Source organism: Equus przewalskii, chromosome 11 (genome assembly GCF_037783145.1).
Source record: "Equus przewalskii isolate Varuska chromosome 11, EquPr2, whole genome shotgun sequence".
Lineage (NCBI taxonomy): Eukaryota > Metazoa > Chordata > Mammalia > Perissodactyla > Equidae > Equus > Equus przewalskii.
Genome location: NC_091841.1, coordinates 3,290,895 through 3,305,389, shown reverse-complemented (window position 1 = coordinate 3,305,389; position 14,495 = coordinate 3,290,895). Strand labels below are relative to the sequence as shown.

Below are 14,495 nucleotides of genomic sequence, written 5' to 3'. Positions count from 1 at the left end.
GGTGACCATGGTACTAGGTGAGGTCAGTGGGATAGCCTGGGACCAGGCCATATAGGGCCTTGTGGGAAGCCAATGGTTTCAAAGCAGGGAAGTCATATGATCTGGTTTATGATTTGCAAGTTTATTTAACTACTCTGTAGAGAATGACCTGTGGGAGCACAAGAGTGGAACTAGGTACACCACTTGTCAAGCGGTTGTAAGACCGCAGATGCGAGATTGTGGAGACATCAACTAGGGCATCAAGCAGAGGAGATGGACAAAAGTGGGCAGGTAATGGATATATTTTGGAGGCAGAGCTAGCAGGAGTGGCTGATGGCTTGGATATGGCTGATAAGGCAAAGACAGAAGTACAGATTGGTGAGGTCTGAGGTTCTGGCTGGACAGTGAGTGTTTTCCAAACCACGTTTCAATGAGATCCGATCTTTCACATGTTCATGTGCTCTAGAGACCTGAATCCACACACACCTGGGTTAAAGGTGCCCCCTCCCCTCAACCCCACCTCCAGGAAAAGATTGAACCTTCATCTTGAGTACAGAAGGGTCCATACTGTCAAAACCATAGGGGCACTTGCCTGGTTTGAAAATCTGTAGGCTCAGCTGAAAAGCCATTCATCTCCCTTAAAATGAGTTATGGCAACAAAGTCTAACAGGCCTCCCCCATGGGGATATTCTCGCCCCTTAGCCAACTTGGGGAAATGGAGTTTTAGTCATTAAAGTACCAGAAAGTAGCAAACGGGGAGCTGGTCAGAATCCCCAAGACAGAGGTATCGGACGGTCTAGATGGGCTCCAGGAAACAGCACTGAGATCAAACAGAGAGGTGCCCAAAGCCACGGTCAAGACTGGGAACCAAGAATCTGTAACTAAAGAAACGGTCAAAGTGAAAGGTTTCTGAGATATGAGGAGTAATCACAGGGGATCCAGTGGACTTTACCAGATGGCATAAATTCTTCCTGGGACCTCCTGGCTTTAGGCCATGCCTCAAAGGCACACAGAACACCTGGTGACCGTCACCTTAGCAACAAACAGCGTCGGGGAAGATGAAAGTGTTTGCTATAAATACCAAATTAATTACAGAAAAATGACTCTGTTTTTGCATTGCTCATTTCATCACATAATAGTGTTTAAGGCAACACTTCTTCCAACAAAAACAAATAAAATTAGATACTGCCAATATGTCACCTTTGTGTATGAAAAAGACTCAGCTGAATCTTGAAGGACGTTCCCACTGATTGCCTATTGTCGTAGCTGAGATTGGAGGCACAGAAAGCATGGCTTCTGATTGTTACAGCCATGACAAGAAAGGCCTCCAGTCACATCTTATTAATTTACTGTGGAACAGAATGTCACATTGACATTTCAAATTACCCTGTTGCTTTGTTCACAGGATTATTTTGAGCTTAAACTCATTGAGCTTCTAGCCTGGCTCTTTATACGAACTAAGGACTCTAATCTCCTGATGTCTCGACCTGCACACAAGACTAGATTTTACTATTTATAAAAATGATTAACAGCCCAATCTTCAGGGTCAAACAGGCGTGGGTCTCCTTGGGCAAAAGATTTATCCTCTCTGTGACTTAGTTGCCTCATTTGTGGTAAGGAAAAGAATCATACCTGCCTTATATGCTTCTTATGAAGATTGAATACAATAACATACGAAAGACATTTACACTCTCCCAACAAAAGGCAAAGCATAGTAAAATATTAACGACAACAGTAGCAGCTAACGTTTTTATCACTGCCTGATCGTCAGGCCTTTATCTACATAATTTAAATATATTTATTGACTTAATTCTCATGGCAAGTCCCTAAATTAGACCCTATAATTATTATCCCCACCATGCAGCTGAGGAAGCTGGGCACCTGAAGCGTAGATCATTTGTCAGGAGCCCAGCTCAGGCACGCTGCTTTGTGTCTATCTAGATTTCTTGACACACCCACCTGTCCAAGTTGAGATCTCCAGCCCAAACTGCACCCTGAAATCCAAGCTCACATAAGCAATATCCAACTGCTCCCTCATCTCCCCCTCGGTGGCTAACAGTCTCTCAAATTTAATAGGTTCAAACTCAACACGGTGTTCCACGAGCTCCTCATCCTCTCCCTGAAACCTGCTCTGGCCACCATATTCCCCACGTCAGTTTATGGCTGCTCCCTGCTTCCAGAAGCTAGCAGTCACTGTGTGTGCCTCTCTTTCTCTCAAGCCACACGTCTACTCCAATTACTGGCTCTACTTAAAGTATATCCAGAAGTCAACTGCTTCGCACCTCCTCCTCTGGACCACCCCGGCCCGAGCCAGCATCATCTCTTGCCAGGATCGCTGTAGCCTCCTGACACGTCATTCCAAATCTTGTGCCCTCATGACCCTTCATTAAATACTCAACCCAGCAGCCAGAGACATCTCAATACCTTCCAATGGGGAGTCATCCAGTGACTCCCCATCCCACTGAGGGTAAAAGTCTAAATTTTTTACAAGGCCCTACATAATGTGATCCCTGCTATCCTCTCTGACCTTGCCCTCTACTCTTTTCTCTCTCTCCCTTACTCTGTTCCAGCCACACGGCACCTGCTGTTTCTGGAACACACCAGGAACACTGCTACCTCAGGGCCTTTGCACTTACTATTCCTTCTTCCTTGAATGCTGTTCTACCAGATATTGACATGGTGCCTTCTTTTACTTCCTGGTCTCTACTTACTGAGACCTTTCCCTCCATCTTCCTGGGATCCTATCCTCCTCCCTTGCTTTATTTTTCTCCATCTTTTTTGTCATCGTCTAACATACTATGTATTTTGCTTATTTGTTTTGTTTATTGTCTGTCTTCCCCAGTAGAATGTAACTTCAATGAGGGCAGGGACTTTTGTCTGTTTTGCTCATTGCTGTATTCCTCATGCCTAGACCATGCCTGGCACACAGAGGATGCTCAATATATATCTGATAAGTAAATGATTGAGTAAGCACCCCTTCCGTTAGGAGCCAAAACCATGCAGCGACATGCTGTATAAAACGATGAACTCCAGAATGGCTTCCTTGTCCATAGTCTCTCCCGAAGTTTTGTGCCTTTCTTCATGTCCAATCTTGGAGACTCATTTCTGCAAACTGTCTTATTAATCTACAAATACTCATAAGAAGGAGGATAGTAATAAGCTATTATCAGTCAATAGTCCCTTAATTAAAATTTGTCTGTGGAATCTTCCTGCCTTGTGAATTACCTGAGAACACGTTCATATAGAAGTGAAGCAGAAGATGACTAGGGAGACGGACGTGCCAAGGGAATGACCGACGTCGATAACCTGATGTTGGGCGTGTGGGATGCGGCAGAGGAGGGGTCAGGAGGACCGACATGGGAAGGAGGACACCACAAGGAGAGAGGAATTTCTCTTCCTACGGATTTGCCTCCAGCTGCTCCAGAATCTTCAGGAAGAGAACTTAAGCCACTGGGACCACCTCTCGGGCTCAAATGAGCACCTTGGCCTTTTATTTTTTCCTTCCTCTTTACTCCTTTGCTTGACTGCAAGATCCAAGAGTTAGTATTCTCTCCTTTTCTCTGCCAGCCTACCAACACCTACCTCAGTTCTCAGGTTTCTCTATCACCCACAACCGGAAACGGAACAAAAGCAATGTCTCCAGCTCCCCGTAATGCAGCCTTCTGTAGCTTGAGTCCTTTGGCAGCCTGGCTCAGGCAGGACAGATGCTCTCAGCTGACTCTTATCAGAGTCACTTAGAGAGTTAGAAAAAATAGCGACTAGCTTTTTACTTGTTCTGTGGTGGGGCCAAAGAATTGGAGAATTGCCCAGGTGATTTGAAGGTACAGCCAGGGTTGAAAGTTTCAAGGGTGGAGTCTGCAGGGCCTACATAGAGAAGGCCTGGGTTCAAGGCCCTGGCCCAGCTCTCACCAGGTGGCAAAGTCACGTCATCTTTCTGAATTGGATCCCAGATCATAAAAATAACCACTCATTTTTTGGGATCATTGTAGAGATTAAATAAAATATTATGTGAAAGTGTTTATGAAGGGCTGCACTACTATTGGATAGTTATTCAGTGGGCCAGAGGGAGAAATTAGAGAACACTTGAATCAAGAAAACGCAGAGGGATCCAGGGGATTCCACACCAGACATCTGTTTCCCTACCTACCGGCTATGACGACACAGGGAGAGAATGTCCACAAAAGGGCAGGAAATGCAGATCCCTGCCAGTGGGCTGTTCCACCGCAGGTTTCAACAGAATTGATCTTTCAGTCAACAAAGCAATCTAAACCACTATACAAAACATAGACAATGCTGATATTCTTGTTTTTTATTTTTTATTGCAGTAATATTGGATTATAACATTATATAACTTTCAGGTGTACATCGCAATATATTTCAAATTCTGTGTAGATTACATCATGGTCACCAGCCAAAGACTAATTGCAATCCATAACCACATGCACGTGCCTAATTCTTAACAAAAAAATAAAAATTATTCATAATCCAACCACCCATTGATCACCATTATTACCAACTTGATATTATTCCAAACTTTAATGCATAAAGACGCACAAATATGCAAGGAAAAGAGCATATCATATAGATTGTTCTGTAACATCCTTTGTTCACTTAATATGACATACATATCTTTTAACATCAATGAATACAGCTCTTTGCATCATTGTCTAAAGGCCTCATAGTAATCAGTCTCTGAGGATTTAGCACTTAAACTATTGCAAATTTTCCATCTCTTATAGACAATTCTGCAGTATATCCTTGTACATATTTCACTATTCAGTTGTCCAGTTATTTTCGTAAATTCCAAGTAGAAAAATTGCCAAACACAAAGTGAGAAAAATAAGTAAAAATTTTAATAGGGTTTTTTATTACAAGAAAAATACAGGACTTTTAGAAATTCAAGCAACATATGGTAGCTGCTCAGGAAAATCTATGTCCTCTTATTCTACCTGGGCTTGCAGCCAGACAAAATTTCCCAGCCTCTCTTGAAGCTGGGTGTGACCACAGGACTAAGTTTTAGCCAATAGAATGTGTGCTCAGTGGTAGATGCCACATGCCAGCCTGGCCCATTAAAACTTCTCATGAAATTCTCCTTTGTCTCTTATCCCCTTTGCTGGTGGACTTTGCTTTGGAAGCTAAGTGTTGAAGGTGGCAGAGCCTCCATCAGCCTGGAGCCCTAAATGACCATGACAAACATAGCCCACCCCCTGCTAAACTGGAACAAGATTAGACTATTTACTTAAGCAAGAAAAACCTTCTATTGTGTTAGGACCATTATACACCTTGGGATCTATTTGTAACAGAAATTAGACCTCCTTAATGAATACACACATGCATACGTTAAAGTGGCATCTGCCATATCAAAACTGTAACGTGTGTGGCATTGGCTTCTCTGCCAAGACCATACGGTAGAGAAACTTTCAACAGAGGCTCAAAAGATGAAGATCCAGGATATATAGTGGTGAGACATTTGGTAAAACCTCTCTCTTGTAAGGCAGGCCCAGCACCTTCCATGCTTGTATTTGCGGGGGAAGTGGTTTGAAAACAAATATTAGAATATGTTGACTATTACTTGTTGCATTTAGGGAGGATTTACAAGAAACAGATGAACTCAAGAAAGAATTGGTTGATTTGCAAGCAGAAATGAAAGAGAATGGAGAAATCTAGAAAATCAGATTTCACAGAAGTGCTTCTGAACCACAAACAATGGGAAATAGGACTAAATATAGGCGTTGAAGGATCCATTAATTTGTATTGTTAAACAGAGTTATTTGACACTGTTGCAAACATTATACTAAGTATGTTTCCATTCCACCTAAGTTCTTAGTTTCCAACGGCCGCCAGAGAGCCCCCAGTAAGTCAAAGGAGAGAAGAGCTGGGTTAGGGAAGTGAGATGAGGCATGAGAATTACATCTTGGGAAAGAATTCGGGGTATGGTTACTCTCACATGGAAGTGACTGGAAGCAAATAGATCAGAAACCTGACAAATTTTTGAGGAAGTGATGCTACCAAAGAAACTTGTGCATAAACTAAAAAAGCTTTGACTATTCAAGCCCTGAAAGCAGTCTCAGACCCCCACATTGACTCAGGCAGAGAGCAAACTGAGAAAGGCCCACCCTTAACACCAACTTCACATATGGCCATGGGGGATAACAGACAAGGAAGATGCACCCAGAACCAGGAACCAGGGTCATTCAGTATAACGGAGTTCCTCCAAGGGGGCAGAATCAAGATTTATGTAAGGAACTTTCCGTACTGCCAGTGAAGGGGGCTTTCACAATGCCAGCCCAGCAGGGTTTCATTATTGCCTTGAATCAGTTATTGCCACATGACTCCCACACTTCTCCTTCCTGATGGGAGTCATTACTGTAGTTACCCCATCCCAGCTTCAATATCAGATCATGTGTGTGTGTGTGTTTGTTGTCACCAAAGGGAGGAGAAGATAATTTGTCTTCTGTTTTTTTAATTGCAGTAACATTGGTTTGTAACATTATATAAATTTCAGGTGTACATCATTATATTTCGATTTCTGTGTAGATGACATCATGTTCACCACCCAAAGACTAATTACCATCCATTACCACACACATGTGCCTAATCATCCCTATTGTCCTCTAGAGGGGGGGGGGGGGTAACCCTCTAGTAACCACCAATCCAAACGCTGTCTCTATGTTTGTTCTTGTTTTTATCTTCCATTTACAAGGGAAATCATATAGTTTGTCTCCCTCTGACTTATTTCACTTAGCATAATGCCCTCAAGGTCCATCTGTGTTATCACAAATGGCAAGATTTTATCCTTTTTATGGCTGAGTAGTATTCCATTGTGTATATATACCACATCTTCTTTATCCATCCGTTCCTTAATGGGCACCTAGATTGCTTCCAAGTCTTGGCTATTGTGAATAATGCTGCGATGAACAGATGGGTGCATGCATCTTTATGCATTTGTGTTTTCATGTTCTTTGGATAAATACCCAGCAGTGGAATAGCTGGATCACATGGTACTTCTATTCTTAATTTTTTGAGGAACCTCCATACCGTTTTCCATAGTGGTTGTACCAGTTTGCACTGGCACCAGCAGTGTATGAGGGTTCCCTTCCCTCCACATCCTCTCCAACACTTATTGTTTCCTGTCTTAATTACAGCCATTCTGACAGGCATAAGGTGACATCTCACTGTAGTTTTGAGTTGTATTTCCCTGATAGTGATGTTGAGCATCTTTTCATATGCCTGTTGGCCATCTGTATATCTTCTTTGGGGAAATGTCTGTTCAGATCTTTTGCCCAGTTTTTATTTGGGTTGTTAGATTTTGGGGGTTGAAATGCATGAGTTCTTTACATATTTTGGATATTAACACCTGATCAGATATACGGTTTGCAAATATCTTCTCCCAGTTGTTAGGTTGTCTTTTCATTTTGTTGATGGTTTCCTTTGCTGTGCAGAAGTTTCTTAGTTTGATGTAGTCCCATAAACAAAAATTAACTCAAAATGGAGTAAAGAGTTGAATATAAGACCTGAAACCATGAAAATTCTAGAATTTGTCTTCTTCAGACATAGGTCACCAGACCGTTAGCAACCACATCGGGATATGATTCAGAAGACAGTACATCACCCTGGGACCCTGCCTTTGAATCTCAGACAGCATTTGGGTGGAACATTGAGTTATCTCCCATAGGGAAGAGGGTAAGTATGTTCTCTATGTGGACAGAAGGGAGAACCTAGATATTTGGTGACCAGAAAGCCTGACGATGGTAGAAACTGCTAGCTGTTCACCAAAACCTTTGTCCTGCCCTTCTTCCTGGGAACACAGCCAGACTCTTTTTCCCAGCCTTCCTTGCAATTAGATGCAGCCACATAACTCAGTTTTAGCAAACTGAATGTGAGCAGAAGTGCCATTTCCAGGCGTAGCTCATTAAACACACACATACACACACTCACACACACACTCCCACCACCACTCCCACCACCACACCTCCAGTGAATAATCTTCTATGCTCATTTCCCTTCTGCCACTTGGCTATCAATGCCCAGAGGATTGGATGCGACATCAGTACCAGGAAAGTCTTGTAAGCTACATGTTGCAAACTGATTCCTGAATGATCGTGTGAAGCTGAGCTCCTTATCCTCCCCATTGTCCGGAGCTGCTCAGTTTGGTTACACAAAGGAAAATTAAATTTCTATGTTATTTGATCCATCAACTGTATTTGGTCTATTTGTTAGAGCAGATAGCCTACCCTGACTAATATAATTCAAAGCATACAAATTATGAAAATGGTAGCCCATCTACTCTGCCTAATCACAGTTCTTGGGGTGATCGACTGCACCTCTGTGCACCCTTCTGAAACTTTTTCTGTGATTGTATGTGTACATACATACATTAAAATATTTGTGTATGCATACATTATGTTACAAAAATGGGATCACACTGTGCACATTGTTCTAAGATACTTTTAAAGAGTTTGAGTATCAATTTTAACAGGGCATACATTAATGTGGCTGGACAGCACTCTATGCCTTTACTAAAATAACAATTATCCATTTTTGACCTTCAAAAGCTACAACCTATAAAACTGTGTATTCGTTTCAAAAATGCTTTGTGTGACAGCCAGCAAATGAGGTATCCAGAAAAGAGAGTATTTAACACTGCCCAGAAAAGTGTAGAAATAGCAACTTCTACCCCAGTGGTTGAAAGTGAAATCAACAGTAAAACTCCACATGTGATTAAAGAAAATAGAAAATCCTCCATCTGGTCGTCTAGGCTTTTTCTTCTGAGGGTATTTTTTTCCCGGTAAGCGCAGGAGCTCAGTATAGACAACAGCACTAAGACTCTGCATTTAATAGCATCTTAGAAGTGCAGGTGCTGGTGAGCAATTGATCTGTCGCCCAGCGTTTTTCCGAACTGTTCATCCTTCTTATTTATACATATTCTCAGACATTTCTTACAAAAACACTGAACACAGAGCTAATACACGGTAACTATTTCGATTTCCAGAAGGTGCTTGCCCTGGAATTCTTAGAGTAATGTCGTATTACCGATGACATCTCTGATGGAGCTCAAGAACATTACCACCCTCCAGTTTGCAAAGGTCGAATCTATTTTTGCTCAATCACTATAGGACATTTTCCTCTAAGTTCAGCACAGCTCATTGCCCTTCAGAGACCTCTTCACTGACCAGTCCGCCTCACCTCCTGTATACTGACCAGTCCGCCTCACCTCCTGTGTACTGGTCAGTCCCTCTCACCCTCATGTGTACTGGTCAGCCCCTCTCATCCCCCTGTGCACTGGTCAGTCCCTCTCACGCTCCTGTGTACTGGTCAGCCCCTCTCACCCCCCTGTGCACTGGTCAGTCCCTCTCACGCTCCTGTGTACTGGTCAGTCCCTCTCATCCCCCTGTGCACTGGTCAGTCCCTCTCATCCCCCTGTGCACTGGTCAGCCCCTCTCATCCCCCTGTGCACCGGTCAGCCCCTCTCATCCCCCTGTGCACTGGTCAGTCCCTCTCACACTCCTGTGTACTGGTCAGTCCCTCTCACCCCCCTGTGCACTGGTCAGTCTCTTTCTGACTAGCCACCCCCTCTCGCCCTGCTGCGCATTGGTCTGAGTGGAATGCCCCTCTTCTGTGTTCCCACAGCATTTTGCACGTGCCACTATCCAATAAGTCAAATTCATTATTGTCATCATCATCATCATGTTTATGGCGAGCCTATGAGTCAGACACTGTATAAAGTACTTTATATACATTGTCTCATTCACATCTAATATTGTATTTTATAATGAGGCAACTGAGACAGTTTAGTAAACAGCTAATGTCAGAGCCAAGAATTAAAGCCAAGCAGCCTAACCCAGGAGACCGTATTCTAAAGAGTCAGTCATAACAGTGGGATTTCTTGACTCTTCTTGCTTTTTCAACAAACGTTTATTGATCACCTATTACGGACCAGGCTCACTTTCACAGTACATTATGAGCACCTTGTAGTAAGGGACTATGTTTTTTTATCTTAGAATTTCCAGTCGTTGGTACCATTCCTGAAAGACAGTTGCTGCTCAATAAATTTGTGATGCATCACCCAATGTAAAGACATATAAGCATATTCTCTGCCTTGCCCCTATAGTCTAACAGGAAGACAAGAAAAACCCCTCTGAGACAAAAGGAAGGGGCTGACGTTTCCCTGCCACTAGACATATATTAAACAGAGGCTGGACCCCTGCAAGTTAATAGTCTTGATCCTTTTAAAATAGAACTAGAAGTACAATTACAAAGTCTATAACTCAGTATGTTCTAGAGTCTTCTGCATTCTAATGGTTTGGTCCTTTCTAATCCTATACTCTATGTTTTTCAAGTCCTTTAAAGATCCAGAGAAAATAGATATCATTCCAGGTTCAAATTGAGGCAGAAAAATTCATGGAGCAGGTGGGGGTTCAGATGGATTTTTGGAGAATGAGTAGGATTTGAATCCAAGTTTAAAATTGGGCACTTTCCAGGCTAAGGAAACAACGATGGGTCCATGGAAACAGGAACAGTTATGGTGTCATAGAATTTAGTGTGGAGACTAGCCCAACTAAAATAAAGAATAGAAATCTATAATACTGGAAACTCGATGAGATGGTATATAGAAAGATAGATAGATAGACAGACAGACAGGTAGACAGACAAAGTGGGTTCTGATCCATAAAGGGACTTACCAAGAGTAAAGTTGGAATTAAGGAGTTATTTTAGGTTTATGAAGAAAATGAGATTATAAAAGTATATATTAAGCCTACTGGCTTGGTAACTGTTTGAAGTTCCAAGGAAAGCTCCCTTCTTAACCTTTTCTATGCCGATTGTCTTTCTTGGGCTGGAGATAGGCAACCTCAAGATGATTGTAATTCAGTGAAAAGCCAGTGGAGAAACTGGCCACATAAGTTAGGTTGCAACCACAAGAACACTCCTCATATGACTGGGTCTTTAGATTTTTCTTTCTTGGCAAAGAACCAAAGTCATCCATGGAGGTTTCTCTTTACCTTAGGAAGACGCTCCATAGTGAGTAAACCACCTTGCTGGCTTTCTTTTGCCAGTCACTGCTATCCCCACTCCTTGGTCTGAAAGAGCATTTCCTAGAAACTTAATCCAGAATTGCCCCCCACAATAGAGCACTCCACCTCTTGTTCCTCAGTGAATATCTTGAACAGCTCTGCACACACTCACTCATGCCCACGCACATCCCAAAAACCACAATGGCTGCCTACAAGGCTAGTGGCTTTCTCCAGTGGTTCACACCTGCCTACAGAAGGAAGCAAAAATCCTCCATTTAGCTTTCAGGAACTTGTTAAAGTTGCCCATTACTCTCTGGCTCAGTCTTACCTCACAATCAGGACTCTGCCCCGTAGGCTTTCTTCACCCGCCAAGCTAATCAGCCTACTGTAGCCCTATATCCGCCCTTTACCTCTTCTGTCTTCCCCCTGCTCTGAATTTAATCCTCACGTCCTGACCTCTACTGTCTTACCATTCTTCACAGCCAGTTTTCTTCAGCTTCCTAAACCCACAGCAATCTCTACTTCCTTTGAACTCTTTAAAGAAACTATTGTTTCTACCAATTTCTTGGACAGTTAATTTTAAACTCTTATGTCATTCCTTAACTGTTCTTGTGAGCATGTCCTTTCCTATCAGCTGCAGTCCATGAGGTAAAGACCTTGCTGAAAGCTTTTGTATCCTTCACAGTCCCAAGCACCTATAGGTGCTCAATAAATACTTGCCAAGGTGAAGTTATGATTACTAATTATTCATCTGGACATTTGATGAAATGGCAGTAGAGGAACAGATCTGAAACGGGTAATTCATCATTTCTTCCATTGTGTCACATTGCAGAATTTTAATTCGAGTGACTCTCAGCATCACATATGGCTCAGAAAATCAGGACGCAGCTTTAGCTCAAGGTTTGATTTGCCTGAGCCTGAATGTAGATGGCTATATTATTCTAAAGTAACCATGCACTGCACCTCAAAATAACTTCGTTTTTGCACTCTGCTCATTAATGCTTACATAGTAGCTGGGAAGACACATCAGACCAGCACCAATCTGACAGTCCATTTCTCACTGCCATTTCCATCATCTATTGCAAAACAGACAATAATTTGCTAAACTGAATTTTCTCTCTCACTGAAATAAGCCCAGTATGGCAGAGTTTCTCTAAAAACGCCTGTGCTTCCTTAAACCCAACAGAATATAGCACATCCATACTCATTACTGGGAAAGGCAAAATGAAGATAGGTGCCATTTTTTTAAGAAAACTGAAATGCAGTAAACTACCTAAACCATAAAAATAAAAAAAATCAGGAATTGCCTCTTAAAATTACAAAAGAATTGCTTGCTTTACAAAAGAATATGCTACAGGGTCCTATAAATACATCAAGTTCCTGGCATTCGTGAACTTAACAATCCTTGTTTCAATCGCTATGCTCACAATCACACAATGACAGGCGGTGATCTGTCCTATTGTAGAGGCACAAGAGTGAGTCACACATGCTCAAATGATTCTTCTCTGCGACATGGTTTCACTCAATGTCAGAAACAACTCTGTCAGGTAAGTATTACAACACCCCCACAAAACAGATGAGAACAACATGCAAAATACTTTCATGGCATTCACAAATGTGGGCATTCTTGTTTCGTGCCAGTCTAATTCTGAGGAGTGAAGTATCTTGGACACAACTTTCTTTAAGGATCTTTTTCTTCTGTTGGGCTTTGAATCTGTGATGATTTTTCAAGTTTCCTGCTCCTCTATCCAAGATGAGATTGATACCAACACAGCAGGGGTCTCATTTTCTTTTGTTCATGAACAAAGTTCATTCATCTCTGTAAAGCTGCCATCTGATTCTCTAAGATTCACAAGCAAAATCTGCGTGTAATGGTGGGGAGAGAGTGTCAGTGAAGTCAACGGAAGAATGCAAAGGGAGATGAGCACCTCATTTCCGGATCAGTCCTGTCCTGACCCCTGACAAAGGTCAAAGCTTACCATCCCAAAGCCAAAGACCTACCAGCGGCCCTCAGATCTGTCTGAGAAATGCAACAGGGATACATTCCTTCCATTGGCCAAAGCCTGAGCAAATAATCTAAATTGGGCATTAACCGAAATGAAAAAAAGAAAAATGAAGCAAGAGGACAGAAAGAAGGAAGAAAGAAAGTGTTAAAGTTAAGGTCAAGTAATTCATCTTTCTAACTTCCCAAAAGTCTTTCCAAAGTCTTTTTATTTCTTCATATTTTTGAGAAGGACACTGTAGTATGTCGGGAGTATCTTAGTGGCATCCCTCTTCCTAACCCCACCCACCCATCCAGGATCTAGAGTCTGAGAAATACAATGGAAGAGTAAAGATGGAGTTTGACACATCCCTTTCAGTAGTGGTGCAGATACATCAAAGAATGCAACTTGGTGTGAGAGCCAAACGGTCCTGGTAACTCCCCACTCAGGTCCGTGTTCAGACTTGAGACAGCACACACAGAAGAGTATGAGTGTGCAAGGCCCACCTACCTGCCCTAGACATTGCTTCCTGTTGAGAAGGAGCACAGGGCTCACACTCCAGACGTTGCCTAAATTCTCTCCAATGAAGAAAACTGCTGCCTTCCAGCCAGGCCCCTCGCTCCACCTCTGCAGGAGGGAATGGGGCGGGGGAGGCAAGTGACCACAGCATGTGCTTTGGGAAAATCGCTTTCACGGCAATCGAGAGCAGAGAAGGGCATTCTCTTCCAACAGATGGGACCTGTCACCCATCAGCACACTCACCAGCCCAAAGAGCAGCCCTCTCAGCCCCTCGACAGCTGCTCTCCTCCTACAGAAAGAGCATGTAGAACCCGACCCCATGACTTCACAAGCAGTACCTCCACTTGAGGCCATGTAAGCCACACTCACTTACACACCCAGTAGCTTCTGGGAAAGGAGAAAAATAGAGGAGCTGTGAAAATCAGAAAAAATGAGGACCTCAGAATCTACTTCTACTTAAAGGGACTATTAAACTTTCCACATTGGACTGAATAAATTCCCTTTATCTCATGCAAAATGTGAGCCTCATATGGGATATTATTAGTCAGTAAAGTCACAAAAGAAATGCATTTTTTCTGCACTTCTAAGTGTGGAGAGGAGAAATTTGCAACTACCAGCTACAGCTTACAAAACCAACCACGTTATGAAACAAGGCAATAAAAATGAAAGAAGACCAATGAAATTAAAATGAATAAAGAAGCAGATATAACTAGCCTCCTGAGATAGTTAATACTGAAATTGATCACCAAACCTTGCTTCTAGTTTCCCAGAAACTGAGTCAAAGGATTCTTAGCATCTGAAAAAAACTTCACACATATGCAGTTTGGTCAGCCGATTCATGGTTGACGACTCCTCCGTCTATTAATTTGCAGTTGCACTTTGAAAGCTGTGATTTCTTAATCTAGACATTTAAAGGAAATAAAATTTGTAGACCTAGGTTTCATAGGGTAAAATCTACTTCTTGACATTAAATCAGAAATCTCTGGAAGCTGAATTAACACTC

The 14,495-nt window shown here is 42.4% G+C and overlaps 1 long non-coding RNA gene across 2 annotated transcripts in view; it reads right to left on the bottom strand.

The window, feature by feature from the left end:
- LOC139074453 (uncharacterized) overlaps positions 1 to 14,495 on the bottom strand; it is a 42,333-nt gene that overhangs the window by 23,075 nt on the left and 4,763 nt on the right. The gene's annotated exons all lie outside the window — the stretch shown is intronic.